Source organism: Malus sylvestris, chromosome 11 (genome assembly GCF_916048215.2).
Source record: "Malus sylvestris chromosome 11, drMalSylv7.2, whole genome shotgun sequence".
NCBI classification, from domain to species: domain Eukaryota; kingdom Viridiplantae; phylum Streptophyta; class Magnoliopsida; order Rosales; family Rosaceae; genus Malus; species Malus sylvestris.
Window position 1 is genome coordinate 7,168,972 of NC_062270.1, and position 13,484 is coordinate 7,182,455.

A 13,484-nucleotide genomic window follows, 5' to 3' on the forward strand; every position below is an offset into this window, starting at 1 on the left:
CAATTAACCTCTATAAGTACAACTTTTAATCAGTATTGTATCATCTTGTTGTTCGTGCTTAATTTTCTAGGTTACACCAACTAATCTTGAGGACTCAAATGATAATGATAATCTCGAAAATCTTACTGTAAGTGACTGTAATTCGATGGAAGTGATTTTCCAACTCAAGGGACCGAAGCATGAAGAAAGTAGTCACTCCATTGAAGCATTCAATAAATTGAGTTCCTTGCGGTTAGATAGATTGCCAGGTTTAACGCGTGTTTGGGAGATGGGTAGTTCACAACCGATGTTGACAGGAAGCAGCTTCGGAAACTTGAAATCGATGGAGGTTGGTTTTTGCAACCAGTTGAAATACTTGTTTTCATCGTCCATAGTCAAACTTCTCGTGAGTATAGAGGACATAGAAGTTCATAACTGTGAGAAGATGGAAGAAATCGTTGCCGCAGAAGAAGAAACTGATGGAACAATTACATTACCTAAAGTGAAGTCCATCAAGCTTGAAAGTCTGCCAAAACTCAAGTATTTTTGTGGTGAAGCTTATGCTTTGAAGTTGCCGTCTTTGGAGTTATTGGAGGTTATTAATGTGCAAGACTTAAGGCCATTTGATTCTAAGCTTGTTGACACGCATAATCCCCGATTGCAAGTAAAACCCACATTTCGACAGGAATGGACAAGGTATGCTTTAGATTAATGTTTCTAATTTGCATTCACTTTTGTGTCCACCTGAAAGACCGCATCATCAATATACAACCACTGAACCAACAAAGATGACGAAATCGACGGCAAGGATGACGATGACAAAATCGATGGCAAGGATGAAGATGACGAAACCAACAGGGAGGACGAACACAATTGATTGATCAAGCACAAAGGTTAGAATGCTTCCATCTCCAACTTCTTCTAGGTTTAGTAAAAACTGATGAAAATTATCTATATAGTACTCACAAAAATATTCTACCATGTTTTATATAATATATACATACATGTATAGCACTTAAAAAAATTGAACAGTTTGGATCTAAAACCACAATCTGCTACCTGTTTCATTTTTTCGAGGTACCTAATAGCAATTAAGGTGAGAGGAAGAAGCATTTCAGATTACCAACTGCCTCAAGAGAAACCTTTATCAGAAACACATATACAATAAACATAACCGTAGTGCTAAGTGGCCTAAAAATTAATTTATCCTTAAACCGCTATTTTTGGAAACACATATACAATAAGCACAAGCGTTTCAACTTATTCCAATTTCAGTGATTTCTAATATTCTCCAATGCATGCAGGAAAAGAGTTTAAAGAACGTTGTGGCTCCAGCAATTCGTTTACCATATCATATGTACAAACCAATAAAAGGACATTTGTTGCACCAGAATTTCATTCCAAAAATACTATTTATGTTGCTTATTTTATGTACCATAAATTTCGATTGCGATTATTACTGTTTGTTTCTAAATTCGCATCATTAGTGTTTGCTTATTTGTGCTCGAGGTTGATTATACACGTGTAAGCTGAATCACATGTTTGTAGAATGGACAAGCTGAATAAAATCTGTTTGCCCCCTAATAATGGAAATCATATGTATCTAGGCATGCTTAATATTTGATAAAGAAAAACATTTCTCAAATAAATGTCCACTCACACCTCCGGCAAGCTCTCCCTTGAGGAGCCTTGTCTACCAAATAGGTAAACATCTACTGGACAGCAAACTGCTGAATACAACTAGAGTAAACAAGGAATCAGGCTATGCAATTGCCATCATCATAACATGATTTTGGCCCCCATTTTCTAATTTCCTACCACATTTTCACAATCTTTCCATGAATTTTATAATTCCTATGCAACAGAGTTCATTCATCGCCTATTCACAACAATACAAGGTTCTACAGAGTTCAATCCCACACCATGTTATAGACATGCTTCAACTATCAACCGGGAACGTAATCGTTAGGGGTTTCAACAACTTCACTGATACAACAATTACTATAAGTCTCATCTCCGACATTCATACAGAAAATCGAATAAAATTCGAAATCAAGAATCAATCCCAAAACTGCAAGTTGAAAATTTGGAAAAAGAACTTACATTGGAGAACAGCCCACGAGAAGAGTATCATTTCTACCTCTTGGGTCGAGCTCCAATTCCGGCGATATTGGCCGAAAACCCCTGGGTCACCGTTTCTTAGATTTGAAGTTGAGGAAAATCGCCTACGAATTTATAGAAACTAACTTGGGGGATAGGATAAGGGACGGCAAGAGCATTCTGGATGTGTAGTTTGAGAGCCTTTGGTGACCAGTGGACGACAGAGCTGTTGCGTCGGCACTCGGCAGTCTTCGGCTTGCTGTTAAATGGGGCTCCTGTTGCAGCGCAGCGCAAAAGAGAAGGAGGAGAGAGGATACGGGAGAAGGAGAGAAAATGGGTTTCTCCAACCTTTTTCATTAGTTCTTTTCCACATTTATTTATGGAATAAACGATAATATTTATCATCAAAAGTATGTTTGGTACGTGAGATGAGAAGGAACATGTTTTGATGATAATAATGGCTAAAACTAATATAGTTCAAATTTTTTTTAGTGATAATTGAATATAAGATTTCTCTTACAAGTTACAAATAAAAATGAATATCATTAAATTTTTTTCACTTTTAATACACATGTAAATAAAAAGAAACAAAATGAAAATGAAAAGAAATAAAATAATTTGAAATAGAAATGAAAAATAAAGGTAAATTGACAGCATAAGGTAATCAGCCATGGTAATACAAAATTATTATACTATCCTTAAACATTGTAGTGCCATGGAATTTTCATTTTAGCTCTGAATTTCCTTCTGCTTACGCTCACGCGTTCATATTGATGAGCACTACGAAAAAATATTAAGATGATAGGTCATACTCATACGTTCGTTTTTGTTGAGAATTTTTTTGAAGGATTTTGCAATATGGCAGCCATGATTTGCAAAGCCCACCATCGTAGAGCTCGATATCGGCTTGACTTGTGGAGCCACGATCGCAAAGAAGAACCTGGAAAGCTCAATCCTTGTCTTTTTCTTATATAAGTGTCATTTTGGTGAACCAAATGTTCCGATTCCAACATCCAAAATACCACAATGTGATTTTTTTTCATACTACAATTGGATTGCATCTTAAAATTATGAAGTCTTGGAGCATTGGTCATGCCATCATGCTGATTTGTGTTGGATTTCGTTAGAGATCGTAATTAATCAATCACCCTTTTTGTGTCTCCCTTCAAAAGTTCAAATTGAAATCTGAACTCCCTAGCAAATAAGAGCCCAATTTGACAACCAAAATCTTCATCGTTCGAGCATCAATGTTCTCTTAAATTCACTACGAGCAAACCGCCATGAAATCTCCTTCATGGACATCTCATAAAATTAGAACGATACAAAGAAGATTAGTGTGACTCCTAAGCTAGGATTACACGTATGAATCGTAAAATAGTTCCTCCTCCACTATTTGATTCTCTCTTTCACTGGCTAACAATATTTTGCTCTACCTTTTCACCCTAAGTAAGAAATGAGCATTTTGTTAGCATCTTTTTGAAAATTTCAAATTTGATCCTAATATATCTCTTTTGCACTATTTGACTGAACGACAAATTTTGATTGTCTAAATATTTATATCAAAATACAAATAATATTGATATTATATATTTATAATGTGACTGGAATTGTAGTACCCAACATATCTATCTTGAAATAAATTTTGTTGTCTATGAAGTGGCCAACTCGACCCTCTCCTATACTCTTTGAGTTTGTATAAATATATCATTGTTTAACAATTGACATTCAGTACTGCGATTTAGTGATATTCATTATCAGGTTCGAATCTTAGGAGTAACGAGTTTGTGTAAATATATCATTGTATTAAAGAAAAACAAAAAAATAAAAAATAAAACAAAATATTTTTTTTTGGTCTGACAAAAACACGAAAATGCCCTTAAAGCCCAAAGTGACCCCACTACTGACACACCCCGATCCAGAGGATCCAGGCGTGCTGGCCGTCACGTGAGCGTGACGTAACCATAAGTGCGACACGGAAGCGAAACAACAACATACATAAGAAGGAATTCAAACCAAACTCTAGCAGAACAACCTACTAGAATAACAGGACGAGTTATAATGTAAACACATAAATTCAGAGCATAGGTTTAAGTGCAGTCAAGTAGGACTAAAATAAAAGTACATCGCTCTTAGGTGAGTCCTACATGTCAAGAGTTTGTCAGAAAGCCGAAATAAGACCTCGAGAGTCACAAACCGCTAACTAGAACCTGGAGGGGCGCAAAACAAAATGAGTGGGTCAGTAAAACCAAAGAGTTTTCCAAAACAGTTCATTTAAAACATTTCTAACCCCTCACCGTAAAAACCTGTATACTTCCCCAGAAAATAGTATATAAACATATATATATATATATATACGCAACATCAAAACTCAACTCATATCCATCATTACAACATCTCAGAAATGATATGCCATGCACAAAATATAATCAGAATGCATCAATATCAATCAGGTGAAATAATACATCAACCGGAGATCCTACAATGGTCATGTACGGCTGATTCTAAAGCTCAACATCTAATCCAACCGGAGTCACCTCGGTGACCTGTACGGTCCAACTCTGCACGTCACTCGGAACTACATATAGTAGTATGTACGATGACAGGTGTATAAATACGCTCTAGTGCTTCTCTCATCAATCAACAGCGCGCATAACTAAGGTCACCCACTAGTCGGAATCACATCTAGTGATCTGTACGACTAGCATGTCAGAACCCTCACATGGTCTGTACGACATCCACCTACTTGGATCCAAGACGAGCGTGCGGTGTGGTGAATAACAATATAAGCACTAACACCTAGGTGCAACTTATGAGCTTTCAATGCAATTCATATAAAATAACTCAGCTGAATAATAATAAAACTCACATGTGCGTCCACCGCGTCAATTCACATATATATGCATCAATTATCAAACTAAATATCTCAACAATTGCATGCATGGCAAATAAATTCATAATTTTCACATAAACGTATTTTCTGGGAAAAATAGTTGTATATAGGTAATACGAAATCAAAACTGTCCACTCACTGATAAGTCGATGGATCGTAACCCCTGTGACGTCCTTGGATGCACTCGTCCTCAGGATAGGTGTCACCTATATGCGAAACAACTATAAAAACGTTAATTTTAAACACATAACCATTAATTCGAAATAACTTCTCATACGATGCTCAATTTGGGTATATGAATATACCACATCGACCTACTCGACGTCACGGACGTCGAGGAATTTTTAGAAAAAATTTTAGGCTTGCCACGCGCCCCCACGCGCCGTGGGTGGCACGGGTCCACGCGCCCTCACGCGCATCATCTTCAACCTCAGCTCGCCGGACTGGTTTTTCCGGCGGTCGGTTTCTGGCGAACTTTGAAACTCTTTGTTCTCCTTCGTTTCTCAACCATTTTCTTCGTATTTTATACCAAAATGAAGCCCCAAACATGTAGAATCACGATAGACTAGTTTAAGGCTCTAAAAATCAAGAAATCTCACCAGAAAATTTCCAAGAAAATCGGCCAAAGTTGAACCACGTGATCCTGACGTCCAAATCCTTCAAACGAAGTACTCCAAGCCTCCTTAGGACCTTACTAAGCTCACTACAAGCTTAGAATTCCCTAAAAATAAACATTTTACGTTTGCATGAATAGTGACCAAAAATGAAGGTTCGGGTTTCACGTGATTCTGAGGATTTCACTTCCTAAAACTAGTACCAATCGACTTAAAATGACTCAAGGATGAAGATGCATACCTTGGTTGCCTCGATCCACCGAGATTTGGGAGGTTTTGGGTGTGTCCGTACGTATGGGTGTGTGTGAGAGAGAGGGAGTCGAGATGGAGGAGAGAGAGAGAGGCTACAGGAATGAGAGGGAGAGAGAGAGGGTTTGTGATGTCCAAAAACAATCCCCACCATCCATTTTACATCCCTAACCAAAATAACAAAAAATCAAATTAAAGTCAACTTATCTTATTATTTTCTTCCAACACATTACTAAGATTAGACTAAAATAATGTCACACACCCAAGTACCTTAATGCCCGTTAAGGGCAATTTCGTCATTTCACATTCCCGTCAAATGTACCTCCGGGACGGGTTGTGACAACTACCCTGCCGCTGCCTACAAGTTCCTTCCTCGCCCCCGTTTCTACGTCCAATTAATTAATCTGGAGGTAAGCTTTTAAATCAGGTTCAATTAACCTCTATAAGTACATCTTTTAATTAGTATTGTATCATCTTGTTGATCGTGTTTAATTTTCTAGGTTGCACAACCTAATCTTGAGGACTCAAATGATGATGATAATCTCGAAAATCTTACTCTAATTAACTGTAATTTGATGGAAGTGATTTTTCAACTAAAGGGACCGGAGCATGAAGAAAGTAGTCACTCCATTGAAGCATTCAATAAATTGAGGTCCTTGCGGTTAGATATATTGCCAAGTTTAACGCATGTTTGGGAGACGGGTAGTTCACAACCGATGTTCACAGGAAGCAGCTTCGGAAACTTGAAATCGTTGCGGGTCGTTGCACCGATGAAATAATTACATTACCTAAAGTGAAGTCCATCAATCTTAAATGTCGGCCAAAACTCAAGTATTTTTATGGTGAAACTTATACTTTCAAGTTGCCGTCTTTGGAGTTATTGGCGGTTACTGACGTGCAAAACTTAAGCCTATTAGCTCCAAAGCTTATTGCCCACATCCCCGATTGCAAGTACGCACCGCGATGGGAGTGGCTGAATGGATGGGGGACCTCAATGCCACTCTAAGGAATATTTACGTAATCACTTATGTGTGCATATGCGCACACTAAAATATGTTTTTTTTTTTTTTTTTTTTTTAGAAACTCGAATTATATCTCAAGAAAACATCTCTCTTTTATTTCTAATACCGAGAAGAATGAAGCTGACGGAATTCTACTAGACACCATATAACGAGGATGTTAACAATCACAAAAGGTTGTGGCTTCGGCTATTCGCTTACTTTCATATGTACAAACCAATAAGATGTCAGTTCGCCAAAAAAAAAAAAAACCAATAAGATGTCATTTGTTGCACCAGAATTTCATTCTAAAGATTCTGTTTCCGTTGCTTACTATATGTATAATTAATTTCGATTGCGATTATTACTGTTTGAATTCATCTCTCAACTGCCTATGGGGACGTCAAGGTGGACACCAAAATGGAGGCGCGATGACCTGCATCCGGAAAGTGACGTAGCCATAACGTGCATGCAAATATAATTTAATAAAATAACTTCAAATGATCTACTGAAAAATCGGCATAGTCTCCTTTGGAATTAGGTTTTGGCCCCCAAATTTAAAACCTGCTGAAAAAGTTATAATTATTTCAAAACCACATCCCCGTCACCTAATGGGTTATCAACCCTCTACTACATGCACGTATACTCCAATATACTTACTGGTGGTTAGGCCTGGCAATTCCTGACACGATCCGATAACCCGACACGACACGACACGACACGAAATTAACAGGTGTTCGGGTCGACACGATAACGAAACGGGTCATTATCGGGTAACCCGATAAGCACCTGTTAAGATAACGGGTTTGTTCGGGTATACACGTGGGTAACACGATACACGATAAGCAAAATATTAATTTAATAATTTATAACCCTAAAAAAATACTATAATAATTATATATATATATATATTAATTTAACAATTTTATACCCCTAAAAACTATAATAATTATATATATATATATATATATATTAAATTAACTATAATAATTATAATAATTATATATACTATAATAATTATACCCAAAATATTAACTATAATAATTATATATATATTAATTTTTATACCCCTAAAATCTATAATAATTATACATACAAAATAAATAGATTTAAATCTACTTAATAAATAAATATATATATATATATACACACACACACCATTGAACTTCATGGAATACGAATTATACAAAACTAATTTCAACGATCCAACCGTCAAACATGTTTGTATATACTTCAAGATTGCATACGTCAAAAATTGCAAAAAATAAACATTTAGAGAGCAAGTAACAGGACAAAACTTTTCGACGGTTATAAACGAAAAATCAAGATTTAACAGTCATTTTAACTCCGATTTTGATGATTTTTTACAACCACACTCCTTGACCCTATATGAATACAATGATTGAATTCGATCTTCAATTTAAAATATTTACACTAGTGGATACCACAAAATCTTATGTTATACTTAATAAAAGTATGAATAAACTCTTAAGTATTAGTGAATCTATTGTTTTGATGGGATACTCATTCTACAAAAACTAGTTTCAATGATCCAACCGTCAAACATGTTTGTATATACTTCGAGATCACATACGCCAAAAATTGCAAAAAACAAACATTCAGAGATCAAGTAATGAGACAAAAGTTTTCGACGGTTATAAACGAAAAATCACGATTTAACGGTTATTTTAACTCTGATTTTGATGATTTTTTACAACTACACTCCTTGACCCCATATGAATACAAGTAATGAATTCGATCTTCAATTTAAAATATTTACATTAGTGGATACCACAAAATCTTATGTTATACTTGATAAAAGTATGAATAAACTATTAAGTATTAGTGAATCTATTGTTTTGATGGGATACTCATTATACAAAACTAGTTTCAAAGATCCAACCGTCAAACATGTTTGTATATACTTCGAGATCGCATACGTCAAAAATTACAAAAAACAAACATTCAGAGATCAATTAACGGGACAAAACTTTTCGACGGTTATAAAAAGAAAAATCACGATTTAACGGTCATTTTAATTCTGATTTTGATGATTTTTTGCAGCTACACTCCTTGACCTTATATGAATACAATGATTAAATTCGATCTTCAATTTAAAATATTTACACTAGTGGATACCACAAAATCTTATATTATACTTAATAAAAGTATGAATAAACTATTAAGTATTAGTGAATCTATTGTTTTGATGGGATACTCATTCTATGAAACTAGTTTCAATGATCCAACCGTCAAACATGTTTATATATACTTCGAGATCGCATACGCCAAAAATTGCAAAAAACAAACATTCAGAGATCAAGTAACGGGACAAAACATTTCGACGGTTATAAACGAAAAATCACGATTTAACGGTTAATTTAACTCCGATTTTGATGCTTTTTTACAACAACCCTATATGAATACAATGATTGAATTCGATCTTCAATTTAAAATATTTACACTAGTGGATACCACAAAATCTTATGTTATACTTAATAAAAGTATGAATAAACTCTTAAGTATTAGTGAATCTATTGTTTTGATGGGATACTCATTCTACGAAACTAGTTTCAATGATCCAACCGTCAAACATGTTTTTATATATTTCGAGATCGCATACACCAAAAATTGCAAAAAACAAACATTCAGAGAGCAAGTAACGGGGCAAAACTTTTCGACGGTTACAAACGAAAAATCACGATTTAACGGTTAATTTAACTCCGATTTTGATGATTTTTTACAACTACACTCCTTGACCTTATATGAATACAATGATTGAATTCGATCTTCAATTTAAAATATTTACACTAGTGGATACCACAAAATCTTATGTTATAATTAATAAAAGTATGAATAAACTCTTAAGTATTAGTGAATCTATTGTTTTAATGGGATACTCATTCTACGAAACTAGTTTCAATGATCCAACCGTCAAACATGTTTGTATATATTTCGAGATCGCATACGCCAAAAATTGCAAAAAAAAAAAACATTCAGAGAGCAAGTAACGGGGCAAAACTTTTCGACGGTTATAAACGAAAAATCACGATTTAACGGTTAATTTAACTCCGATTTTGATGATTTTTTACAACTACACTCCTTGAAATACAATGATTGAATTCGATCTTCAATTTAAAATATTTACACTAGTGGATACCACAAAATCTTATGTTATACTTAATAAAAGTTTGAATAAACTATTAAGTATTAGTGAATCTATTGTTTTGATGGGAAACTCATTCTACAAAACTAGTTTCAAAGATCCAACCGTCAAACATGTTTGTATATACTTCGAGATCGCATAGGTCAAAAATTACAAAAAATAAACATTCAGAGATCAATTAACGGGACAAAACTTTTCGACGGTTATAAAAAGAAAAACCACGATTTAACGGTCATTTTAACTCTAATTTTGATGATTTTTTGTAGCTACACTCCTTGAACTTATATGAATGCAATGATTGAATTCGATCTTCAATTTAAAATATTTACACTAGTGGAAACCACAAAATCTTATATTATACTTAATAAAAGTATGAATAAACTATTACGTATTAGTGAATCTATTGTTTTGATGGGGTACTCATTCTCCAACTGTCAAACATGTTTGTATATACTTCAAGATCGCATACGTAAAAAATTACAAAAAACAAACATTCAGAGATCAATTAACGTGACAAAACTTTTCGACGGTTATAAACGAAAAATCACAATTTAACGGTCATTTTAACTCCGATTTTGATGTTTTTTTACAACCACACTCCTTGACCCTATATGAATACAATGATTGAGTTCGATCTTCAATTTAAAATATTTACACTAGTGGATACCACAAAATCTTATATTATACTTAATAAAAGTATGAATAAACTATTAAGTATTAGTGAATCTATTGTTTTGATGGGATACTCATTTTACGAAACTAGTTTCAATGATCCAACCGTCAAACATGTTTATATATACTTCGAGATTGCATACGCCAAAAATTGAAAAAAACAAACATTCAGAGATCAAGTAACGGGACAAAACGTTTCGACGGTTAGAAACGAAAAATCATGATTTAACGGTCATTTTAACTCCGATTTTCATGATTTTTTACAACTACACTCCTTGACCCTATATGAATACAATGATTGAATTCGATCTTCAATTTAAAATATTTACACTAGTGGAAACCACAAAATCTTATGTTATACTTAATAAAAGTATGAATAAACTCTTAAGTATTAGTGAATCTATTGTTTTGATGGGATACTCATTCTACGAAACTAGTTGATGTTTAATACATAAAGTATGAGATTGTGGTTCAACCATAGTTGATGTAGTTTTTATAATTTATCTTCTTCTTTTTCAAAATGTTGCTTATCCCCAACTCTCAACAAGGCAACAACATCTTCGACCAATTCTCTCTCAACTTGTGTGACCCTTTCAAGGATTTCCCATTCCCTTCATCCTCATCACTCTCTACATTCCCTGATTTTTCTCGGGAAAATCGGCTTTTATGAACACTACAGTCGACTGGAAGGAGACCCCCGAAACCCACGTGTTCAAAACAGACATTTTGGGGCTGAAGATGATGTGCGGAAGCGTCAAATATGAAACCAATAAACTACAACGGCAAAATATGATAAGACAAATAATCCAAATGACACAAGGATTTATACTGGTTCGACGAAAGCCTACGTCCAGTTCCGAGACGGCGAGGAAATTCCACTAATATCAAAAGGAGATTACAAATAGAGTTTTAACTCTCAAACCCAAATCTCACATACACCCAATAGCTCTCACTCTCACAAAGAACAATTTGGAGAAGATGGACACACATCAAATACCATCACTCCAAAAAGCTACACAACATGTAGCAGCAACATCTTTGATTGAGGGATTACTAACAAAAGGGGATTACAAACAAATGGGAAGGAGCATCACTGTTTCAAATGGGAGAGCCGAACGCTCTCCCTGGTATGGCTCTTATCTGATGCCGCTCCCCCCATCTCTCCCACATTCGGCTGCAACCTTTATCCATACAAAAGCATCCAATAAAAAATCCAAAGTAAAGGAATAATCATTACTTTACAAACATCATCATGACCTTCCTTTTTTTTTCAACAAGCATCATCATTGTGTCTTTACTCATGATGATGTCCACCAAACTTTTCTTTGTTTAGTTTACTAGCCAAAAGGCATTTGGCTTGTTGTCCACTTGGCCACTAATTTGGCCACTATCCAACAGAAGAAGGATGAGGTGAAGGTGGAGGTGGAAGACAACAGGGTGCTTCAGATCAGCGAAGAGAAGAATGTGGAGAAGGAGGACAAACACGACAAGTGGCATAGAGTGGTAAGGAGCAGAGGCAAGTTCTTGAAAGATTTCAGCTTCCGGAGAATGCAAAGGTCGATCAGATTAAGGCTGCCATGGAGAATGGAGTTCTGAGTGTGATCGTACCAAAGACAGAGGTGAAGAAGCCTGACGTCAAAGCCGTTGAAATCAATGGTTAATTAATAGTGAAATAATAAGATTATGAATGTTGTGTTCTTAGGAAATAAGATTATGAAATAGAGTGCCCAAAAAAGAGTGATTTGTGTAATTGTTTGTAAAATAATGACTTGTGCGTGGTTAATTTGATACAAATTTGGATTTACGCGTTTGAAAATAATATTAAGTGAGGATAATCGGAAAACAGCTTTTGTAGTAAAAATTTAGATTTAAACTTTTTGGTAAAGTTCATTAGGTTTCATGTTCGAATGTGAAAGTTATATTATTTTTCTGTTACTTGTCATTTCACTCTATATATTTTCACGCGGTATCATACCATTGCCAAGCCCCTTTCTCACTTCTCCCTCTTCGTCTCTCTACACCTACATCCCGTCTTCTCTCTCCTCTGTCTCACTTTCCATGCGCAAAACATTTTTGTGAGTTTTTAGATTTTAAAGCTCTGATTGGATCAGTTTGAATGAAAAGTTTTAACCAAGCTTCTAAAACTGGAGAAAGGATTTCTAGGCAGCAAAAGGCAAGACCCATGGCGTACAATTGAGATTTAAAAAAAATGGCTTTGAGATTTGTTGGTTAGGATGTCCTTCCCTCAATTGTGAGCAGCTCTTAATATGCTTTCTTCGCAGGCAGGCGAATTGGAGACAATAGTATGCTTTTGAAGGAGTTTCTTAAAAAAACACTTTCAAACAAATTTGTATAGAATTTATATGCTACGACTAATAGTAGCCCTACTATTGTTCGAAATAGATTACCAATTCTAATTGTGATGTTTGTACTGTAAAATAATGTGATGCCTCGAACGAATGAGGATGGCTCAAGCCATGTATTGTGCCTTGAGAATGTGGGGTTGGGAAGCAATGCATCCAATTTTTCTTTCACTTTATCCTTCTTCTTTTTTGTTAAGAAAGTACCATATGGTTCGTAAGCAAAGTATCCAAATCTTTTTCACTTTTTTCTTGATAAAGAGAAATACAAAATGGGTTCGAAAGCAATGCATCCCATTCTCTTTCCCTTTGTCTTTTTCTTGTTAAAAAAGAATGAAAATACCTTACTTCAGAATCACCTCCTCTTGAGGTAATGCTCGTTAAATATTTTTTTTTGCTTCTCTATTTATATTGTTAGAGAACTCTTATTAACCTTTCCCCATTGAAGTTATATGC

General features: G+C 35.0%; 1 protein-coding gene, 1 non-coding gene and 2 pseudogenes across 2 annotated transcripts in view; 3 read left to right on the forward strand and 1 right to left on the reverse strand.

Annotated features, from left to right (window-relative positions):
• LOC126590171 (uncharacterized) overlaps positions 1-1,453 on the forward strand; it is a 2,348-nt pseudogene extending 895 nt beyond the window's left edge.
• The window catches only part of LOC126589150 (18.5 kDa class I heat shock protein-like), a 31,862-nt gene that overhangs the window by 1,495 nt on the left and 16,883 nt on the right, over positions 1-13,484 (reverse strand). The gene's annotated exons all lie outside the window — the stretch shown is intronic.
• Positions 3,365-3,468, forward strand: LOC126591655 (U6 spliceosomal RNA). Its single transcript, XR_007612470.1, has one exon. It is a non-coding gene; the product is annotated as a U6 spliceosomal RNA (small nuclear RNA).
• On the forward strand, positions 11,189-12,433 carry LOC126589152 (18.1 kDa class I heat shock protein-like; annotated as a pseudogene).